General features: G+C 37.6%; 1 protein-coding gene across 50 annotated transcripts in view; it reads left to right on the top strand.

Moving 5' to 3' along the window:
- The window catches only part of HHLA2 (HHLA2 member of B7 family), a 162,269-nt gene that overhangs the window by 12,186 nt on the left and 126,809 nt on the right, over nt 1-23,274 (top strand). For all 50 annotated transcript variants that reach the window (XR_015166381.1, XR_015166374.1, XR_015166369.1 and 47 more), the window contains one exon: nt 22,706-22,785. The gene's annotated coding sequence lies outside the window, so the exon portion shown is untranslated. The remainder of the gene's footprint in view (nt 1-22,705; nt 22,786-23,274) is intronic.

Here is a 23,274-nt window from a genome sequence, read left to right as displayed (position 1 = left end):
ATGTACAGAATCTAATTATTGCACTTGGGCCTGTCTTTCTTGAAAATGCGTAGGATTATACCTTTATCTTTCCTACATTCCGTTTGTTTTTGTAGTCAGGCTACCATAGAACAAAGTGGACTGCTTTCTCCATGGTCTCTCTTTCTCACTTCTGACAGGCCTGATCAAAGAGGGAATATGTATATAGAGATGGGGGATAGTTCTTTTACTTTGTTCTTGCGTAAAGTACTGGGTTGAAAGCTTAAAGTAATAATGAAAAGTACCATGAATCCAGAAAATTCTGTTTGGTAGTTATATCCTGTTTAGAGATCATTTCTAAACGTCATGGAGAGAGGGGTAGTAGGGCACCTATGTTTGATGTTAATTAAAGCTACAGAACTAGAGAGGAGATTCTTTTCATTTGAGAAATTAATTGAACTTATCTGAGTCTTAAGGTATCATTCAGTATGCACCATTAAGACATATATTTTATATAATACCTGCTTGTCATTGGCAGTTTCTGGCTATAAAGTCAAGGTAACTGAGGATTAACCTTTTAGATTCTAAAAGTAATATTTAATGAGTCTTCCTAAATGTGTGGGGTTGGCGATCCTAGTTGACTAAAGACTAGTTCACTGAGCAGCAGTTATGCCCATCCCCCAGCCAACAAGGGTGTTTTGATTTACTGCATTTGAATGGAGCCTGTACATCTACGTGGTTACAATCTCTCTACAGTTGAATCTGAAATGCAGCTAGTAGCTATATCATCCTACCAGGAAAGTTACTGCTTCAATCTTACATCATATTGCTGTGGATTAAAAATTCAGAACTATCTTCTTTTTCACAAAATACTGCTTGTTGGATTGACTACACTACCTGTGACATTGTGCAATGTGAATTTTCCTCCCTTCATTATCATTTTGCTCTATCCATCTTGGGCTTCAGCTTTCGATCAGTACTCTTCAACCATACAATAAAGATTTTTTTTTCTCTCCTTTATGAAGAAGAAATAAAAACAAAATTAGCAGTTCTACTTCTTTTCACTGGATGGTTTTTTAATCCTATTCTTTAAGCAGGGAGTCTATCCTGTCTTTATTGCTTTTTCTTTGAAAACTTAATTTTGGCTTCCTAATGCAGTCCTTTCTTGTTTTTTTGATTATATGCCTGTTCCCTGAAACTGTAATTTGGGATGTTGAATTTACATATGTGTTTCCTTTTTTCTTTCCTCTGTAACTTCCTAAATGATTCCAGAGTTTAGTTTGAGCCTCCTATCAGTCCTGAACTGTTTTTCAGAATAATAGACTGTCTAGCATTTATTTGAATGATCTAAGTGCTTTAAAATAAATTTTCCCAATATCTGGTATACTTTTCACAACGTACTTGACATTCTTTTCTTTGATTGTAATAGATTCTGAGGTGTTTTCACTTTCTTCCCAAGTTTCTATTACTTCTACTTCAAAAAGCATTAATGTGTGTTGATCAGAGTGAAATTAATTCAAGAGGAACAAATACTTACTTCCAAAAAAGCATCTTCTTAAAAATCCTGCTGCATTCTTTTCAGAAGGATTTGTCACACAAATCAAGAATTTTAGAGAACAAGTTTCCCCCGCTATCTGAAAGTAGAGCGTTCCTAGTAAACTTTTTGTAAGTTGAAATGGTGTAAAGCAAAGAAGCAATTATCTTAGGACCCATTTTGCTAACGGATGCACAAAGTAAATCAGGATAAATCACACGTGCTCATAGACACAGTTCAAAGCAATGGCGGCTCAAAGCTGAGAGGCTGAGTGTGGTTCCCGGAAAGGAGTTGGGCGGTGCCACTCTCACTGCCTGGGGCATGCAGCACCTTTATAACTGCTCAGCTGCAAAACAAACACTGAACACAGTCTTTGCTTTTTGCCTGCTTTTTGTAAAAGCAAAAATCCTCTTTGGATTTCTTTCTGTTAGCAAAAACAGGTACTAATGTAGGTAATTTGTAAAAATGAAGTGTAAAGCAAACTTTCAAAAAGGTGTGTGTGCGGGTTACCTGTATATTCTTTTTCTCAATATCCCCTCTATAGAAAGTATTCCTTAATCAATAGTCAACTTATACAAAATTTTATGTAACTAGAATTTTTCTATTAGTTTTTACAGGACAAAAAAAATTGGAATCAACTAACATGTCCATTTTATTAAGGCTCTAATTTAGGTAACATTGCAAAACATGTTTTAAGATATTTGATGATGTGGAAAAATACTTATGCAATCAAAAAGTAGATCTGAAAATTGTATATGAGCAACATAATATCAGTGTTCTAAAAATATATGCATATAAAAATAAGATTAATCATGTTATTCTATAATGATTGCATTTTCTATTTCTTTTTAAAATGTTCAGTCTCTATAATCATATATTCTTTAAAAACAAGGAAATGTTATTAGACCATTTTTTAAAAAAATTACATATACACTTCTGTTAACATGTCTGCTTAGTTGGGGTTCCTTGTCTCTTTTATACTTTGTTTTACAATAAATAATCACTTATCAAGGGACACGTCATAGGGACAGAGGAAAACAATTGCTTGCTAAATAATTGCTCTGATTCTTTCTCCTTTATGATAACTAACATTTGAGTACTACTATGTGGTTAGGCACCGTGCCCGAGGTTTTAAGTACACAGTGTTTTATGTATCTAATTTAGCAGTTATAAAGGTGCTTGCTTAAGCCTTGAAAGGAATCTAGTGTTTTATAGAAGAGGACACTGAAGGTCAGACTGTCCAAGGTCACACAGCTGATATATGGTAAGCTGTATCTGACCCAAGGTTTTGAATGACAAAGCCCATAGTCTTTCCACTACAAATTGAATATTACCATGCTTCTTCCACGGTACTTAGATAATATAGCAGCCCCTAACAGAATTATTTCAGAGAAGGCAATGGCACCCCACTCCAGTACTCTTGCCTGGAAAATCCCATGGATGGAGGAGCCTGGAAGGCTGCAGTCCATGGGGTCGCTGAGGGTCGGACACAACTGAGCAACTTCAGTTTCACTTTCCACTTTCATGCATTGGAGAAGGAAATGGCAACCCACTCCAGTGTTCTTGCCTGGAGAATCCCAGGGATGGGGGAGCCTGGTGGGCTGCCATCTCTGGGGTCACACAGAGTCGGACACGACTGAAGTGACTTAGCAGCAGCAGCAGCAGCAGCAGTGATTATCTCATTGTAGTTTTCCTTTGCATTTCCCCAGTGTCTAATGATGCTGAATATCTTTTCATTTGCTTATTTGCTGTCTCTGTATCTCCTTAGCTATAACGTCTCCTCATGCCTATTGTCCATTTTCTTTTGGATTCTTTGCTTTGTTGCTGTTGTGCTTTGGAAGTGCTTCCTATATTTCAGATACTAGTCCTTAGCCAGATATGTGGCTTACAAATATTTTCTCTCAGTCTGTAGTTTTCCTTCTCTTAACAGAGTCTTTTGCAAAGTAAAAGTTTAAACTTTTGGATGTTAAGTCTTTAAGTAGGATTTTGGATCATATATTTAGTGTCAAATCTCAGAACTTTCATCCAACTCTGGTTACTAAAGATTTTCTCTTATTTTTTTTTTCCCCTAAAAGTTCTACAGTTTTATATTTTATTCTTAAGTTCAGGCTGATTTTCTGCCTTAGTCCTAGAATCAACCATTCTAGCCTACAGAGCGAAGAAATATATATTACACTAACCCATACACTAAAACTTGCATGTATATATCTAGAAATATTTTTATATGTAACAATCTGTATCTATAACTAAGCTAAATCTGAGTTTATATTGACGTTTCCAACTTTAATCTGTTACCATATGGATCATTCTAGCTTCCTTCCCTTGTTGTTCAGTTGTCAAGTCATGTTGGATTCTTCGTGACCCCATGAACTGCCGCACACCAGGCCTCTGTCCCTCGCCATCTCCCAGAGTTTGCCCAAGTTCATGTCCATTGAATTGATGATGCCATCCAACCATCTCATCCTCTGTTGTCCTCTTCTCCCGCCTTCAGTCTTTCCCAGCATCAGGGTCTTTTCCAGTGAGTCAGCTCTTTGCATCAGGTGGCCAAAGTATTTGAACTTCAGCATCAGTCTTTCCAATGAGTATTCAGGGTTGATTTCTTTTAGGATTGACTGGTTTGATCTCCTTGCTGTCCTAGGGACTCTCTCTTCTCTTGCTTATCTGTAAATTCCCAACAATGAGAAAACTGGCTCCTCTCATCTGCCAACTACTTAATTGCTCAACTCCACTATATGTACATAGTGATATCAGAATTGTGCGTCTGTACCCCAGTGGGAAACAACTTTATCAGTGAGGGTATAGTGGTTATGTACGGTTTCTTTCACTTTGGTGTTACAGGGTCCACTAATTTCCACAGTTAAACTTTGTTCAGCACCTCTTCTACTTTTTCAGTAAAGTTGTCTCATACATTTGTAGTACAATTAGATTGTTTTGTCACAGTTTGCATTCCATCCTACAATCCTCTGACCGTCTAAATGATTTTTTAAATTTGCATGCATTACAGTTTACTCTTTGAGCTATGAAGTTCTATTGCTTTTGACAAATGCATAATTGAATGTATCCACAACTAAGTGATAATACAAAATGCATGCCTTAAAAATATCTTCCATGCCTCACCTACTCACCCTTCCCTCTCCTTGGAAAACACTGATCTTTTTACAGTCTCTACAGTTATACTTTTCCATAATGTCACTGTCTTCTTTCACTTTGTCTTATGCATTTAAAATAAATCCATGTTCTTTCCTGATTTGATAGCTTGTTTCTTTTTTTTTTTTAATAACTAATATTCCATTTGTACCTCAGTTTATTTATCCATTCACTTATTCAGGAACATTTTGGTGGTTTTTAGGTTTTTGTGACTATGAATAAAGTTACAAGAAGCATTCATGGCAGATTTTTGTATGAACATACATTTTTATGTTGAGTAAATATCTAGAAGTATACTTGATCGACTATATGGTAAATCTGTGTTTAGCTTTATAATAAAACTTCCAAGTCACTGTCTTCTAAAGTTACTGTAACTTTTTTGCATTCCCATCAGCAGTGAACGAAAGTTCCTGTTGCTCTGCATCCTCACGAGCAATTCAGTTCAGTCACTCAGTCGTGTCTGACTCTTTGTGACCCCATGAACTGCAGCACGCCAGGCCTCCCTGTCTATCACCAACTCCCGGAGACCACCCAAACTCATGTCCATTGAGTCAGTGATGCCATCCAGCCATCTCATCCTCTGTCGTCCCCTTCTCCTCCTGCCTTCAATCTTTACTAGCATCAGGGTCTTTTCAAATGAGTCAGTTCTTCACATCAGGTAGCCAAAGTATTGGAGCTTCAACACCAGTCCTTCCAATGAACACCTAGGACTGATTTCCTTTAGGATGGACTGGTTGGATCTCCTTGTAGTCCAAGGGACTCTCAAGAGTCTTCTCCAACACCACAGTTCAAAAGCATCAATTCTTCAGTGCTCAGCTTTCTATACAGTCCAACTCTCACACCCATACATGACCACTGGAAAAACCATAGCCTTGACTAGATGGACCTTTGTTGACAAAGTAATGTCTGTGCTTTTTAATATGCTATCTAGGCTGGCCATAACTTTTCTTCCAAGGAGTAAGTGTCCTTTAATTTCACAAGCAATTAGGATGCTTGTTTGTTTTTTTTTTAAACTATCCATTATAATGTGTAGTAGTGAATTATATTTTTATTCTTAAAAATGTACTAGAAGACAGTACATTATTTTATTTTGCAATGCAGAAGAATTAATTAGAGGAAATGATACTGTCAAAGACACTGATAACCATAGACTTTGCCTCCTCCTTACTGAATGTGGCCTGGCTTCACAGCTAAGGAATTTGCTTCAAGACCCAGGAGAGCTCATGTTTGTAGAAATTCCCTGAAATCCATGTTTCTCAGTCCTGTCAGACACAGTGCACCCTTACAACAAATGTTTGTAATGCTTTCTTTTCTATGCCAAAATGAAATTATCAGTAATATAGCCTAACTACATGGTTTCAAAAAATCAGTATAATGTCCTGTTACATATAGGAGAAATCTTAAAAAATATGTATTCAAGCATATAAATGTCCAGTCATAAATACATTAAATATATTAGAACATAATGAAGTAGGCATTATTACCTTCTTCCTGAATAAGTGAGACAATCAGAAGTCATTTCATATAATTAAAGCAATGGTATGAATGGACACTAGAATATAATTTAAGTATTGCTCTTGTGCATAATTGGAACTTATTTATGTGTAATGAGAAAGAACAGCCCCAGTTGAAGTAGAAATAATATGCCAAGATAAATTACAGACTGTTGAAGTGAAAACAAATGAGGATATATGATTCTCACAAATGAGTTCACTATAACAAGAGTGGTGTTAAAATTTCCTATATTGTGACATAGGGTGTGTTAGTGACAAAGTTCATGTGTTCTGCCATTTTGCAATTCTGCTATATATTGGAACACATCATAAGTCTCAGCTAAAACAACCTGGGAGGCTCTATTCTTCCGTAAGAATAGTGACTATAGATTGGAAAGAAACTATGACTAAGAGGCTATAAGAAATTGTGATGAACCATGAGGGAATATATTGTATTGAATAGTAAGAGCTGAAAACAGGCAACCCCCAAATAATTTTAATGCTGTTTTCACAGTGTAAGTTTTTGTCCCTGTACTACAGAAATATAATGTAAAATGATATGTGAAATTTAAATATTTTTATAATGAAATGTAGTGTTATGCTAGTGTAATAATACTTGGTATGAAGTCACAAAAGGAGTCCCAAAGCTATCATTTATTTGCAATCTGCCTTGTTTTTAAAGTTTTTACAGAAATTGCATTTCTGTGCTGAAACCATTTTTAAACTAATATGCATTAAAAAATGCTGTATAACAGTGAGTAGATAGAAAGTAGAGAGATAGTAAACTCTTGAATAGTTTGAAAATGGTCTTTGTTCCATTTAAGCTTTTCTTTCTATAACAGCCTTCTCCTTAAATTATGTTGACTTTTTGCATAAATATATGAAAAATCTTTTTGGTATCTCATCTACTAAAGTATCATTAGTTTGTACTTGTAGTGGGTTTGACACCTGGCGTATTAAAATTTTGTTCCGGAAGATACTCCCTATGTGAAATTGTCATTTCTAGTTTAGGACATCTAAAATTCTTGGCCCCTAACCTAATTGCCTAAGAGCCTCCGTGTCTCTGTCACAGTCATCAGAAAAGCGAAAATGCTCCCATGTTTTCAGGATGTACCTTAGCCTATAGTACCAGCCTTGTTGAGAACCACAACTAAATCTATGGTTCCTAACCTTTCATGAGGAAGGAATATTGTTACTTTCAACTGCTTGAGCCTAGAGAAGGAAATGTACTTGAGGAGGAAATAGGCTGTTAGCAAAGAAGAAAACTAGGTCAGAGACTAATTTTGCTCATTTTTTTTTGTTGCTTTTTAGTCCATAAAGCTGAATTAGGACTTGGGAAACAAGAAGTAAAGGAAACTAACATGCAAGCGTGTTAGTTTAATGTGCCAAGAACTCTACTGATACTTCCAAATCTAATCTCCATAAAAGCCCTGAGGAGGTTGCACTGTCCTCAATTAAGTCTCCTTAATAGTAGAGGAAATTGCGATCCTGAGAAATTATGTACTCTTTGATCCCTGGGAGGATCCCCTGGAGAAAAGAAAGGCTACCCACTCCAGTATTCTGGCCTAGAGAATTCCATGGACTGTATAGTCCGTGGGGTCACAAAGACTTGGACATGACTGAGCAACTTTCACTTCACTTCCCTTCCTACTTCAGTTGAAAAACAGAACCTGAAATGCGCCAAAGAGCTAAACAGACATTTCTCCAAAGAAGACATACAGATGGCTAACAAACACATGAAAAGATGTTCAACATCACTCATTATTAGAGAAATGCAAATCAAAACCACAATGAGGTATCATTTTACGTCAGTCAGAATGGCTGTGATCCAAAAGTCTACAAGCAGTAAATGCTGGGGAAGGAGTGGAGAAAAGGGAACCCTCTTACACTGTTGGTGGGAATGCAAACTAGTACAGCCACTATAGAGAACAGTGTGGAGATTCCTTAAAAAACTGGAAATAGAACTGCCTTATGACCCAGCAATCCCACTGCTGGGCATACACACCGAGGAAACCAGAATTGAAAGAGACATGTGTACCCCAATGTTCATTGCAGCACTGTTTACAATAGCTAGGACATGGAAGCAACCTAGATGTCCATTGGCAGACGAATGGATAAGAAAGTTGTGGTACATATACACAATGGAATATTACTAGGATGGGGAATACATGTACACCCGTGGCGGATTCATGTTGATGTATGGCAAAACCAATACAATATTGTAATTAGCCTCCAATTAAAATAAATAAATAAATAAAAAAAACAGAATCTGCAAAAAAAGAGGAACAAAAAGAAAACTGGATGTTGGAAATAGAGCAGGTTGCCATCTAAGCAGGCTTTTAGATGAGAGAGATCAATGATTTGGAAGACAGAGAAACCCTTTGTGAGATGGTAGTGCAGGCACTCTGTACTATTAACCTGAGCTAATGTCTTTTGTCCAAGTGGTTAAGAACATACAATTATTGTACTTTGTTCCCTCTAGGTAGGAACAAAATTACACCACTCAAGGTTTAAACTCTGATTCAGATCTCACTTTGGTGAGACCCACATTAAATAACATGCCCTGTGATTGAACAATAATTAAGAATTCCAAATTGAAAGATGGAAGAAGTTCCTGTTAGCTCAGATTAAAGATTTAGTGTGGGTGAAATGTGTTGCTTTCTAAGTATTTATGAACAGAAAATCTCTAAGTGTTTGTGTGCCCCCCTTGGCAAGATCTACATTTAAATCAGTGGGTCTTTTGCTGTAATTTCTGGAGTCTCAAAGGTACTGCTTGGAACATGCTCCTACCAGCTTGTGAGGGCCAAATGTTAAATTTTCTGGAGTTTTGTCATTAGTTTGTTAATTCCTTGATAGTTTGAAACCAATTGTGATGGCAATATTTACATCAAAAAAATGAGAAAACCCTACAAATCCAGCCCCTACTCCCTGCTTCAGAAGTAATTGTTAAAACTTGCATCAATATATACTACTGTTCAAAAGGTTATGAAATGATTCAACTATAGTCACTGGCATTTACTTGTGCTCAAGGGTATCTCCCTGTGGCTTATAATCACTGGCTATATGACAACTACTGAAAAAAATGATTTGCTCCTTTTACATAACCCACTTTTAGTTGGGATGAGGTAAGAAACAAATGACTTATTTACAGGGAGATCTCTAGTGCAGATGGTGGTGGTAATCAGTTTGTGCCTCATTATCATTAAGCCCTTTATTATTTCCCTTCATCCTCATTCTTTATTCCCATAAGTCCTCTGCTGTCATTGGCAAGCATTCTAATCAATTTACTGTCTATATTTTTTAATGTGTTCTTATAAAATGTGTTCTGTTTTGCAGACGTATATTAACTTACAGAAATGGTTTTTCTCAATCCATCTTCCTCTATTTCATATGAGAATTAGTTTTAAAGAGTTTTAATTTGACTATGTTGTAACCAGTTGTCCTCTGGAAAGATTTCACTCATCACTTTCCCATCATCCATTCTTGAGGATCCCTGTATTCACACATTCTTGCCAATATTTGACAGTCATCCAGCTTTCTATTTCTAGGCTAATAGGTGTAAAATAATATCTTTTCTTAATTTACATTCCTTTGATTATTAATGAGTTTGAGCACCTTGTTATATAGTTGCTAGCTTTTGCATTTTCTGTAAATAGCTTGTGGGTATATAGTTTGCACAATCCTTTTTTCTTTGGTGTTCCTGTCTCTTTATTGTACATTCTAGATGTTAATTTCTTGTTTCAGATCCTACAAACTTCTTTGGAGGAACATATTTAAGTACTTTTACTATCCAGGTCCTAAAATTAGAAACTCAAATTTCATAATTTTTGGTGAAAGTGTACCAAGAAGAAAATTATAGTAATTGGTTCTTTTATCAGTCGGGATATATTAGATCATGTTTCAGTACCATACATTCCCATATCTTTATGGTTTAAACAGGCAGCATGCCTGAGTGAGAAAGAAATATGTCAAGTGTGGATCACCAGAGGGCTTCTGCTTGTCACAATAACTGAGGGACTGTCAATCAGACCCCCTCCCCCCGCCCCCCCACCAGCATTGCTGGATGCTGAGACAAAGAAGAAGAAAGAATTCTGGAGCGTTTAATGCCAACAAATATTGGCCAGGAGTTGGTCATTTCAGTTTAGTTAGTCGCTCAGTCATGTCCGACTCTTTGCAACCTCGTGGACTAAAGCACACCAGGCCTCCATGTCCATCAACAATGCCCGGAACTTCCTCAAACTCATGTTCATCGAGTCGGTGATACCATCCAACCATCTCATCCTCTGTCGTCCCCTTCTCCTGCCTTCAATCTCTCCCAGCATCAGGGTCTTTTCAAATGAGTCAGTTCTTCACATCAGGTGGCCAAAGTATTGGAGCTTCAGCTTCAGCATCAGTCCTTCCAATGAATATTCAGGACTGATTTCCTTTAGGATGGACTGGCTGGATCTCCTTGCTGTCCAAGGGACTCTTAAGAGTCTTCTCCAACACCACAGTTCAAAAACATCAATTCTTCGGTGCTCAGCTTTATTTATAGTCCAACTCTGACATCCATACATGACTACTGGAAAAACCATAGCCTTGACTAGATGGACCTTTGTTGGCAAAGTAATATCTCTGCTTTTTAATAAGCTGTCTAGGTTGGTCATAACTTTTCTTCCAAGGAGCAAGCGTCTTTTAATTTCATGGCTGCAGTCACCATCTGCAGTGATTTTGGAGCCCCCCAAAATAAAGTCTGCCACTGTTTCCACTGTTTCCCCATCTATTTGCCATGAAGTGATGGGACCAGATGTCATGATCTTTGTTCTCTGAATGCTGAGTTTTAAGCCAACTTTTTCACTCTCCCCTTTCACTTTCATCAAGAGGCTCTTTAATTCTTCTTCACTTTATGCTATTAGGGTAGTGTCATCTGCATATCTGAGCTTATAGATATCTCTCCTGGCAATCTTGATTCTAGCCTGTGCTTCCTCCAGCCCACTGTTTCTCAGGATGTACCCTGCATATAAGTTAAATAAGCAGTGTGACAATATACAACCTTCACTTCTTTTCCTATTTGGAACCAGTCTGTTGTTCCATGTCCAATTCTAACTGCTGCTTCCTGACCTGCATACAGAGTTCTCAGGAGGCAAGCAAGGTGGTCTGGTATTCCCATCTCTTGAATTCTCCACAGTTTGTTCTGATCTACACAGTCAAAGGCTTTGGTGGAGTCAATAAAGCAGAAGTAGATGTTTTTCTGGAACTCTCTTGCTTTTTTGATGATCCAACAGATGTTGGCAATTTGATCTCTGGTTCCTCTGCCTTTTCTAAATCCAGCTTGAACATCTGGAAGTTCTTGGTTCACATACGGTTGAAGCCTGTCTTGGAGAATTTTGAGCATTACTTTGCTAGAGTGTGAGATGAGTGCAATTGTGCGGTAGTTTGAGCATTCTTTGGTGTTGCCTTTCTTTGGGATTGGAATGAAAACTGACCTTTTCCAGTCCTGTGGCCACTGCTGAGTTTTCCAAATTTTCTGGCATATTGAGTGCAGCACTTTCACAGCATCATCTTTCAGGATTTGAAATAGCTCAACTGGAATTCCATTGCCTCCACTAGCTTTGTTCGTAGTGATGCTTCCTAAGACCCACTTGACTTCGCATTTCAGGATATCTGGCTCTGGGTAAGTGATCACACCATCGTGATTATCTGGATCATGAAGATCTTTCGTATAGTTCTTCTGTGCATTCTTGCCACCTCTTCTTAATAGCTTCTGCTTCTGTTAGGTCCATACCATTTCTGTCCTTTATTGTGCCCATCTTTGCATGAAATGTTCCCTTGGTATCTCTAATTTTCTTGAAGTCTTCAGTAGTCTTTCCCATTCTATTGTTTTCCTCTATTTCTTTGCACTGATTGCTGAAGAAGGCTTTCTTATCTCTCCTTGCTATTCTTTGGAACTCTGCATTCAAATGTATATCTTTCGTTTCTCCTTTGCCTTTCATTTCTCTTCTTTTCTTAGCTATTTGTAAGGCCTCCTCAGACTGCCATTTGCTTTTTTGCATTTCTTTTTCTTGGGGATGGTTTTGCTCCCTGTCTACTGTACAGCGTCATAAACCTCCATCCATAGTTCATCAGGCACTCTGTCTATCAGACCTAGTGCCTTAAATCTATTTCTCACTTCCACTGTATAATCGTTACGGATTTGATTTCGGTCATACCTGAATGGTCTAGTGGTTTTCCCTACTTTCTTCAATTCAAGTGTGAATATAGCAATAAGGAATTCATGATCTGAGCTACAGTCAGCTCCTGGTCTTGTTTCTGGTCACTGGTCATTTGTCATTTACCCATTTCCAAAAGGTCCAGGAAGTATAATACTGTTTTTATGAGAAATAATCAAGATGGAAATAGTAAAAATCTCTATTATATGTCTTTCTGGCCATCAGATATGCAGGTCACCCTTTCTTTCTTGCAGCCAGAACACATTCCATCTTTCTTGAGAGATACTATGCAAAGTTTACTTCCAGTCAGTGCATCAAACTCAAAGCCCAGAATCTCTAAGTAATAAATAGAATTCTTTTCATCAGGTCTAGTTATGGCCCTTCATTATCTGGAAACCTATGAACTAAGAGGAAAATTTATTAATTTCTCACACAATCATTATACTTTAGTGGCAAAAAGAAAGGATAACTGAAACAAATAATCCTGTTCAGGTTGGGAAAGAATGGGAAATTTGAAAGTCAATGGCAGTTTAAAAATCTCCCTGGGAATGTGTTGTTTCTATTCTTTATCAGTGGATTGAGGACATTTCTAATTAGAGCTCAATTTTGCTTTGTGGAAAGGACTTCCAAGTTCATTTTTCCAAGGTCCTTGGCTTAGGCCCTGGGAAGTTTCTCCATTATATCCGGCGGCTACATTTGAGAATATATCTTCTTTAGAGATGAAGAAGCTTTCTCAGCTTGTGTTTTAGGGCCAAGAATCATTTTAAGTTTCAAATAATCATCGAATTTTGGTCTAGTCTTATGGTTCTTTGGACTAAAACTACACATTTAATTGAATTCTCATCTGTTTGATTCCATTCAGCAGCATGTGCCAATAGATATCCACAATAATTTTCAGTGCTGGGCTAAGTTCAATTAAATGCACAGCTTGAACCTGTGAAGATTTGGTGGGAGAATCATAGTTTTGTCTGTTTTCACTGAGTCATTTTGTCCTCTTAAAAATGATGTAGTGGTTGCCACAACCTTAAATAGATCTATGGTTTCTGATAATTATAACCATTCGGAAGTTTTCGGTTTCAGCCAAGCTTTTGGTTTAGTTCTGGCTATAAGGCTAAATTTTAATAAACCTTTCTTTTGGATCAGATGTCTTCTTATTTTTATCTTTTATCAGTTGGGGGAGAAGCATTGCCTTTCTTAACCCTGCAAGTCCTGGACTTTCTGGATCTGCTCTGTTCCCTTTCATGCATTCTTATAAATCAGCTAGCTCTTTCCCCAAGTTAAATAATTTCATCTATTTACTGTTTGTTGGCAGATATAACCTATGGTAATTAAAATTCTGTCTTCTAACCTCTTCCCTCTGAGATGCAAGTGTATCAAGCATGTACACTACATACCTTCCAAGTATCACAGGTGACAACTTCACCAAGTGTTTCACTGCTATATAATATGGACTGTTACTCTTTCAGCTGCCAAAGTTAATTTTCTTTCTCTCTAGCTCCTAGTCCAATGACAAATAATTTGAGATTTTTGTTAGGTGATATTTCCTTTTCTAAATACTTATATAATGATCTGGATATTCTTCTAAGATGAATGACTAATGTAACAGGTAACTTTGAGGTTCTGCTGCTTAATGGACTGTCTCCCTCTGGATACTGAATTAGAAGGAGGGAACAATTAATTGGTTCATTTTCTCCTTAGGTTCATATTTCTAAGTCAGTTACCAAACATAATGTGCAGTTCAGTCAGTCATGTCCGACTCTTTGCTACCCCATGGACTATAGGACACCAGGCTTCCCTGTCCATCACCAACTCCCAGAACTTGCTCAAACTCATGCTCATTGAGTCGGTGATGCCATCTAACTATCTCATCCTCTGTCATCCCCTTCTCCTCCTGCCTTCAGTCTTTCCCAACATCAGGGTCTTTTCTAGTGAATCAGTCCTTAGCATCAGGTGGCCAAAGTATTGGAGTTTCATTTTCAGCATCAACCTTCCAATGAATATTCAGGACCGATTTCCTTTAGGATGGACTGGTTGGATCCCCTTGCAGTCCAAGGGCCTCTCAAGAGTCTTCTCCAACACCACAGTTCTAATCATCAATACCTGGGCACTCAGCCTTTTATGGTCCAACTCTCACATCTATACATGACTACTGGAAAAATCACAACTTTGACTAGATGGACCTTTGTTGGCAAAGTAATGTCTCTGCTTTTTAATAAGCTGTCTAGGTTGGTCATAACTTTTCTTCCAAGGAGCAAGCATCTTTTAATTTCATGGCTGCAGTCACCATCTGCAGTGATTTTGGAGTACCTCCCCGACACACACACAATAAAGTCTCTCACTGTTCCCATTGTTTTCCCATCTATTTGTGGTGAAGTTATGGGACCAAATGCCATCATCTTAGTTTTTTTGAATGTTGAGTTTTAAGACAACTTTTTCACTCTCCTCTTTCACTTTTATCAAGAGGCTCTTTAGTTCCTCTTCACTTTCTGCCATAGGGGTGGTGTCATTTGCATATCTGAGGTTGTTGATATTTCTCCTGGCAATCTTGATTCCAGATTGTGCTTCATCCAGCCTGGCATTTTGCATGATATATTCTGCATATAAGTTCAATATAATGTTCAAGTAACAGTAAGTATAAATATCTAAGTCATCAGTATCTAATATTAAGATATTGAATATCTGTTTCCCCCTGTTACAAATTGTTACAGATAAGGATATTTCTCATATGATTTACCTTCTTGCCTGATCCTTTCACACAGGTAGAAATAATAAATGGGTAACTTGGTTTTACCTGTCCTTTTCTGATATGCTTGCATAGTCAGAATTTTTCAAGGTATTGTGTTGAGGCTACTCAGGCTCCAGCTTTGTGTGTTTGTTCTTTCAAGGGATCCTTGAATAATTTTAGACACTAATGTTTTGAAGTACCGATTTGGAGGAGGTAGAAAAATGATTAATGCTCCTCTACTCTGGGGGTGGGGGTGGGCAACAGACTCTTCCATAAGACCTCAGGGAGCTGATACCAGCTTCATGTTTAGAATTTGTTGGGCGTTAAGTCTCAGACCCATCCTGACTCCCAGGGCATGAGAGATGGATGAAGAGGATAAAGAAGTCTGGATAGGCTGGAGAGGGCCAAGGGGGTGACAGAAGATGAGATGGCTGGATGGCATCACCAACTCAATGGACGTGAATTTAAGCAAACTCTGGGAGACAGTGGAAGACAGAGGAGCCTGGTGTGCTGTAGTCCATAGAGTCACAAAGAGTCAGACACAGCAACTGAACAAACCCAACAACAAGTGCTTTATATGTTTTGGCCTAAGGAGTTACAGCTATCATGTGTACCTTGGGGGCTAGGAAAAGGTATCTTATGATCTTGAGAAAATCTAGGACATATGCCTTTGATCTTTATATCTCTCCTTTTGAAGGTCTTACTGAGGTTTTTGCACCTGGTAGGCATGTGTCAGGGCAGAGTTGTATAGGGTTTATGAGTCAGGCTGCTACCTGGTGGTATAAACCAGGTCAGCAGTCATGGAATCTCCAGGGCCAAGGTGGAAAGTAACTCCAAGTCTAGTCTATGGCTGTCAAGAGTGTGTGTTTACATCAACTTCTTGATGGCTTTTGCTGTCTTTAATATCAAGCCAGCCCAAGTCCCCTTGCCTAGTTCAATACTGCCTCTGTAGTACCTTAAATATTGGAGGTAAGGAAACTTGGCGCCCTTTTCTAGGGTGACTGTAGTAGGTGCTAATGGAAACAGTTCTGTCCTGGTTGGTCCCCAAGTGTATTCAGTTTTGTTTGCCCAGTTCTTGGTCAGTGTAGAGTCAGGCCAATAGTGGTTCTGGATATCTTATTCAGATGATTTGGGGCAGAAATATCTACTTCACTCAGTTGCCTGCTTCCTCTGAGGATCTTGAATCAGCAGTTGACTTGCAGTTGAATGTCATTTTAAGGTCTCCAGTAGTTGTAACTTTCTAGTTATGTTAAGAATGTTTCCACTTTTACAGAGAGTTTGGGATTAATAAGGGCAGTGAAGTTTTCTGAATTAAGGACAACGTCTTTCATAAACTATGAATAATTGCTCCCCACCAAAATGTCTTTCCCTATCAGTGGATGGGGATAAATGTTAGGCTGACCTAGGTAGAAGTTATGAAAACTTAGTCTCTCTTTTTAAATTATGCTCACTGCAATTGCTGTGTCTTGGACCATCCAGAAAATAAATATTCTATTACTACTACTACATATTCACCTATGGGGTAAACCGTTTTATAAAATTTGTTTGGAGATGTTCAACCAATCCTGTCATTTGTAGTTTCAGTCTGTATTACCTTTGTCATTTTTTTAGCATTATGTTAATTACAGATAGGAGCATAAACTGGGCATATCCTCTCTTCTAGGAAAGGTTTCCCATTAATATTTAATATCAGAAGCAATTTGTCTCAATTATAATTAACTGTTTCATGGAGGGTTTTAGCAGGGTTCTTTGCAAGTTATCTGGTGACACCAGACATCTTTCCTTGATTTCACAGATTTTTCATGACTTTTAAAATGTGATGACTTCTATTTTTGCCCAGATTTTGAGGTCTAATTTTATGCTTCTATTGTGGACTCCTTGGACTTCTGCATAAGTTTTTTCCTTTCTGTTCTGTAAGAGAGTGCATTTGTACTAGAACTTTTGTTAACACCACCTATTAAGAATGGTGGTATACTATGGTTGTCTTTTTTATTATAGGCTTCTATCTTGATGATAGCAACTTTCTCAGGTAGAAAATCTTAGGGTTTCCATAGCATTTCAAAGTCCTGAACTATTTGGAATGAACTTCCAAAATCGTATCAGTAATGTGTGTGTATCATATTTATTGGCAATTTAACATGCCCTTTGTATGACTACAAGTTCGACTATTTGAGCTGATTTGGGTTCTTTTAAGGGATTGGGTTCTATGAGAGAGTCTAGAGTAATTGCTTATCCAACAATACCATTCTGGTATTATTACCTTTCACTTTTAAAATAAAACTTATCAATAACAAAAAAGTGTGAATCTGATATGGGCATATCCCAAAGATCTGTTCTATGATGGATGCTTTTCAAAGTATAGAAGAAGAACCATGTGGTTCTCTTTCATTAGGTAAGGTTAATCATGTTGCTGGACTAAGGATTCTAAATCAGTAGATATGAAAATGAAGGGAAAAAAATAACAATATTTCATAATTGTTTCAGCATCAATAGAAAGTGCTAGATGTTTTCTGTTAGCAGTAGGGGCTGTGCTGCATGTAGTATCATCAGATTTATAGTTGACTGTTAGTTCAGAACCTCTGGGAAAGCAAATGTCAAGAAGTGCAGGATCTTCAGGTGTAGTCAACTACAGTGTTTAGACTGTGATCTAGGTCTGATACTTGTAAAAGAAGGAGAATTAAGAACAAAGCACTTCAAACTAGGTAAGTGTCAGAGAAAGTCATTTGGTCAACCTAACAGGGAGCTCTGGAGCAAAGAATGCCCTTTAAGGAAAAATGGCCAGGATCTTATACCAGAGTGCCTGAGCACAACCTGCCTGAGGAGATTTGAGTGCTGTGATAGATTTCAAAAGCACAGTCCTTGGAAGTTGTCAGCCAACTGTACTCCTTGTGGCAAGTTTTCTCTTTACAGGAGGTGCTAATGGAACTTTGGGCTTCCCTGGTGGCTCAGATGGTAAAGAAAAATCTGTCCTCAACACAGGAGACCTGGGTTCTATCCCTGAGTCAGGAAGATCCCTTGGAGAAGGGAATGGTAACCCACTTCAGTATTTTTGCCTGGAGAATTCCATGGACACAGGAGCCTGTTGGGCTATGGTCCATGGGATTGCAAAGAATTGGACTTGACTATGTGAGTTTCACTTTCAATGCAACTATACATTGCTGTCATAGTCCACACTTGTTCAGGAGATGGCTTCTCCAGGCTTCCCATGGGCTTCTCTGCCTGAGTGGGGACTTGGAGTAACCATAGCTTTACCATTGCATTTGATCTTGTGGCTTTAATTGGTAAGGTGAATCCTAGCTGATGGTCCAGATAGCTTTACCATTGCATAGCTTTACAATAGCTTTACCATTGCATTTGATAACTGTACCATAGCTTTACCATTGCATTTGATCTTGTGGCTGTAACTGGTAAGGTGAATCCTAGCTGATGGTTCAGATCTCTTAGACTGTGTTTGGACAGAGGGCCTTATTAAGTGAGGATATTGTTAGCTGTCCTTTAGGCAAAATTATAGAGAAATTTTGTCTGTTTCACATGAATGCAAGTGTTCTATTCTCATACCTGGTTGGATCAGAAAAAAAAATGTTATGTCTCTGGTTGTGTGCCATGTACCTGAGGCCTTATTAATCTGCTCTAGCAATGAAACCACATTCAGCACAATGGCTGTGACAGGGGCTACTAGTTGGTGAGCTTGCCATGGTCTATAGACACTCTTTGGATGCACTCGGTTTCTCTAGGATCAGAGTGGCAAATTAAATAGAAATAGAATAGGGACCACCACCCTTGTATTCTTTTTGGAATATGATATTGTTGTATATTTACTATTACATGTAGTGTAAAATTATTTCAGAGACTTCCCCCCTGTTATAGCTCCTACCCCTAGGACAAGGACCCATTATGGGGGTTATGCTAACTGACAAATATGTCAATCCTAATTATCTGTTTGAGGACTAAGAAACTGATGATGTGTGGTTCTGCAAACCAAGTAGATGTACCGTAATCCATTATCCGTAATCAGTGTAATCCATTTCTTACCTGGAATTTGCATGTCCCCCTGTAACAGAGGAACCTTGACTGTGTTTTCTTATTATCAGTGTTCATAAAAATCTTATGCCCCAAAGTCTTGGGATATCTGGGTATTCTCCTTTCCCCTGTGTTCAAGTAAATGGCCATATTTTTCTTTGGAAAATAACTAGTGGAATCTTCACAGTACATATCTACTATGGTTTTGAGAAGTCCTTCATCCTGAGGACTCAACCACCTCTTCAGTCAGTAAGTTCCAGGAAAACCTGATTGAGTTTGGGAACTACACAGAAGAATGTGACTTTTAAAAGAGATGACTGCATTCAGCTTTCTGCTTTTCCATTCTTACCTTATTTTGTTTGTATGTGGTAGCAGCATCCTTACTAACTGCTGGTCTGTTTTGTCTGTAGGCACTGCAATCCCCTGTGGGATAAGCCCCTTAGCCACCCTTCTAAATTTGCTGGTTGTTAAGGTAATTTGGGGGTCTCTGGTTTATGGTATTTAAGCACCACCACCTCTCTCCTATTTTTGCCCATGAACCCCATTGCTATGAATGAGCCAAATCCTAATACCGCCTTTCCTACTCTTAGCCCTGACCTGATGAGGTTTTTTTGTTGTTTGTTTATTTTTGCTGGTAATGCCTGTGAAATATAAAGAGGAAAGTAAGCAGGAATAGGGAAAGCCTTCTGACTATGATGCAGATCTGACATTTATGAAACAGGTCAGGGAATGAAGGACAGATTGGACAGGAAAAGTGTGAGGCTGAGGTGTCTTGAGTTTGACAGAGAGCTCCAGAGCAAAGACAGCATCACAGAATGCTGGCATTGGCCAGAAGTAATCACATTCCAGTACTGCTGTTTTTCTGTCATTGGCTGGGAGCTGTCTGGGGAGGATTATCTTTGGCCCAAACACAACAGTAGATCCTGAAGATGCTACAGCTAGAGATTGTCAGTGGCTTGTATTCCTTGTTATAGGTTCTCCCTGAAAGGGAGATCTGAGCAATGTGCTTTTGTACTTTTATGCTGCCAAATTAGATGTGGGCTAGAGGCTAGACATTACTTTTTACATTTCAGACCTTTTGTCTGTGATCATTTCCCTTCTTTTTGAATCACATTCATTAGAATTTACTTAATGAATTTATTCTGGTTGTAAAAAAACAGAATAATTTAATATCTTTTTTCTTCAAAATGTCTTTAGGTATGAATTGATGTTATCTTACATATATTATTTCTCCATCTTCTACTTTCCTTGATAGTCTTTTAAGAGTTCAACCATTATTCTGGTGCCTTTATTTTATAGGCTGTCTTTCAACTTCTCTCTGACTAACTTCAAAATCTACCTTTCTTTAATACTTATGATGTATCAATGTATGGTTTTATTTTTTTCTGCTTCAGACTTTTAGGAAATCTTGATATTTTAATACTTATAAAAATTATCAGCCATTATCCATCTCTTCCTCAGGTTCTCATGTCCTTCTGGAACTCCAGTTAGACATTCTATTCTATTCTATTCATTCTGTTCTCCATGTCTCTTGCTGTCTCCCTTATATTTATGTATCAGTCCTTCTAAGATGCATTTTGGGTTTTTTTTTTCAAATTATACCTCCAGTGTAGACAGAGCAAATAAAATTAGCTTTTTAATTCATACTCTGAACTTTACATTTTATGCACTATATTCCTTTATACATATTCTGTTTGATTGTGTTTTAAATCTCTTAGTTCTTATTCTTTGAAATCTCTTGTTCCTAGCTCATTCTCAAAGATCTCGTTTCTTTAAATATATTTGCTTTTTGTTCTCATTGATAATTCTGATATTTGAAATGTTTATGGGTCTATTTCTGACAGTTCTTACTCATAATATGTTTTCATTATTACTTTGTGATTTGTCTTTTGGTATGTGTAAGGAGGTGCTCAGTTTTCTTGGAGTTTTATCTGTGGGAATTCTTAAGAGTTCTGGGTGATTGTTAAGTTCCTATAGAGGATTGATATTTTCTTATCTTAGTATCCTGGAGGTACAACTAATCCAGTACAACTGCAAATTAGTTTTGTGCTTCGGGTTTCCTTGGACTACACAGGTAGCTTGAGTGTTGACAGTGAACTTGACAACAAGTTGATGTTTGTATGTTCTCTGGGAGACATTTGTTTTTATTTTCCCTTCACCTAGCACCATGTTTGAAAGGCATGTTTTCTTGATGTCATCTTTTAGGGCAATGTTCTTTTTTTACCTTATATTCTGAAGGAGTCAAAATTTTATGCAGGATATTCTATTAGAGTATTAGGATATTTTGTTAGAATACTAGGGCTTTCCTGGTGGCTCAGAAGGTAAAGAATCTGCCCACAGTGCAGGGGACCCAGGTTTGATCCCTAGATCAGGAAGACCCCCTAGAGAAGGGAATGGCTACCCACTCCAGTATTCTTGCTTGGAGAATCCCATGGACAGAGGAGCCTGGTGGACTGCAGTCCATGGGATCTCAAAGAGTTGGGCATGACTGAGTGACTAACACTTGTTCTATTAGATTCCCTAACTAGATGGGACATAGGACTTAGTTCTTCCTCATTTTTGCTCACAAAGAATCTCTTTGAGACTCTCTAGGGTTCCTCAGAAACTGACAGGTCAAGAAATGGATTTGGTGCCTATTTATTCAACATTCCTGGTTTTAAGTAATTTGAGGGAATTTTTTCTTATGTTCCTTAATTTTGTCTATTGACATTTTATAGAAGATTTTTAAAATATTTACATAAATTCTTAGATTAGGTTGTGAATGGTTATTTAGGATATTTAATCTACCATACTTCTCAAACTGCAAATATTGATAGCTCTTTATTATACACTTTATTTAATTCCAACCTCCCCCCAAATATTTCTTATTCAAATTGCATATTTTCATAATTAGATCCTTTAAATAAAATCAACATTCAATAAAAATCTAACTTGCCCAAAAGTACTCCTGGGAGGAAAGCTCCCAGTGAAGGAGAAGGAAAAAAGTTAACTAGTTCAGGGAAAATAACCTGTTTGTCCCCAAATATTTCCTTTATTAAAGCCAACTTGCTGCTTTCCTTTGTTATCTAACACAAACTGCTGTTAACAAAACTTACTGCTTTCTGGTTTACCTGTTGTACTTCTAGAACCTTCATGTTTCTATTGATCTTCTGTCGTCTTCTCCTTTCTATCCCCACAGGCTATTTTGAATGCTCTTATTGTAAGGCAACATTCAATCCATTGAAAAGTAGAAATATGTATTTCTGAGGTACCCAGTTACATTATTTTTCCTGTGCTAGATTCTAAAAGACTAAAAAATTTTCACTGAACCCTGAAAAACCTTAGCCTCAATTTCCTCTCCAGTTCTTACTAAACTAAATTGTCCCCTCAACTGCTGCTAAACCAATCTTGATGTCCTTGCATTTTCTTCTGTGATTATTAATAACACAACCTCAGTTTTCTCATACCCTTCAAGAACTTTCATAATGAAATTGACCTTCCTTATTATAGCCTATAAAAATCTTTTAAGTGTCTTGTCCCCCTAGAACACTCAACTTGAGCACTCATCATAAGTTTTAAAAATAAATGCTTGAGTTAACTCCTTTTGTTTTTCTTCTCCTTTCACAGTCCTTTCATTCAATAAGTGCTTATTACTTTCCAGGTAATGAGGACCCTAGTTGCTAGGATGACAGCGTGAAGAAATATGATACTTGTCTTCAAGCCTTTTAAAAAAGTATATAGGTAAGTAAACAGTTTCCTTGTCATTTGAAACATTCTTCACATCCACTGGTAATTGAAGAAATACAATCCAAGGTTGGGTAAGCTTGACATCTACAGATGAATAGGAGAAAAAATATGAGGACATATCTGACTCATATGGAGATGATAAATCTATGTTTCTGGGAATGGGAGTTCCTTGTGTAACATGCAGAGACAAAATCCATTCCACAGAAATATACACACATCTGATCTTCAAATAAAATAGGCTCCTTCTAAGGAATTTTTATCCTTCAACTCTCCTTCAAAGTAGGTTGGAGATTCTGAATTTACATCTTCCAGAAAAATCTTTTAAAATGAGCCTGTAAAAAGTTAGATGGATTCATTTATTGTTTTTAAGAAAGTGTAAATGTTTTAAACAGACCACTGGAGGGGCAACCAAATTGACATACCTGAGGTTTCTCAAAACACATTAGATCATCTTCACCTTCAGATGACTTTAACTTGTCAGAA

Source organism: Bos grunniens, chromosome 1 (genome assembly GCF_055505025.1).
Source record: "Bos grunniens cultivar Pamir isolate PY7600 chromosome 1, Bosgru_T2T1.0, whole genome shotgun sequence".
Classification (NCBI taxonomy): Eukaryota; Metazoa; Chordata; class Mammalia; order Artiodactyla; family Bovidae; genus Bos; species Bos grunniens.
Note: the sequence above shows the minus strand (reverse complement) of the source record. Positions and strands in the feature narration are given on the sequence as shown.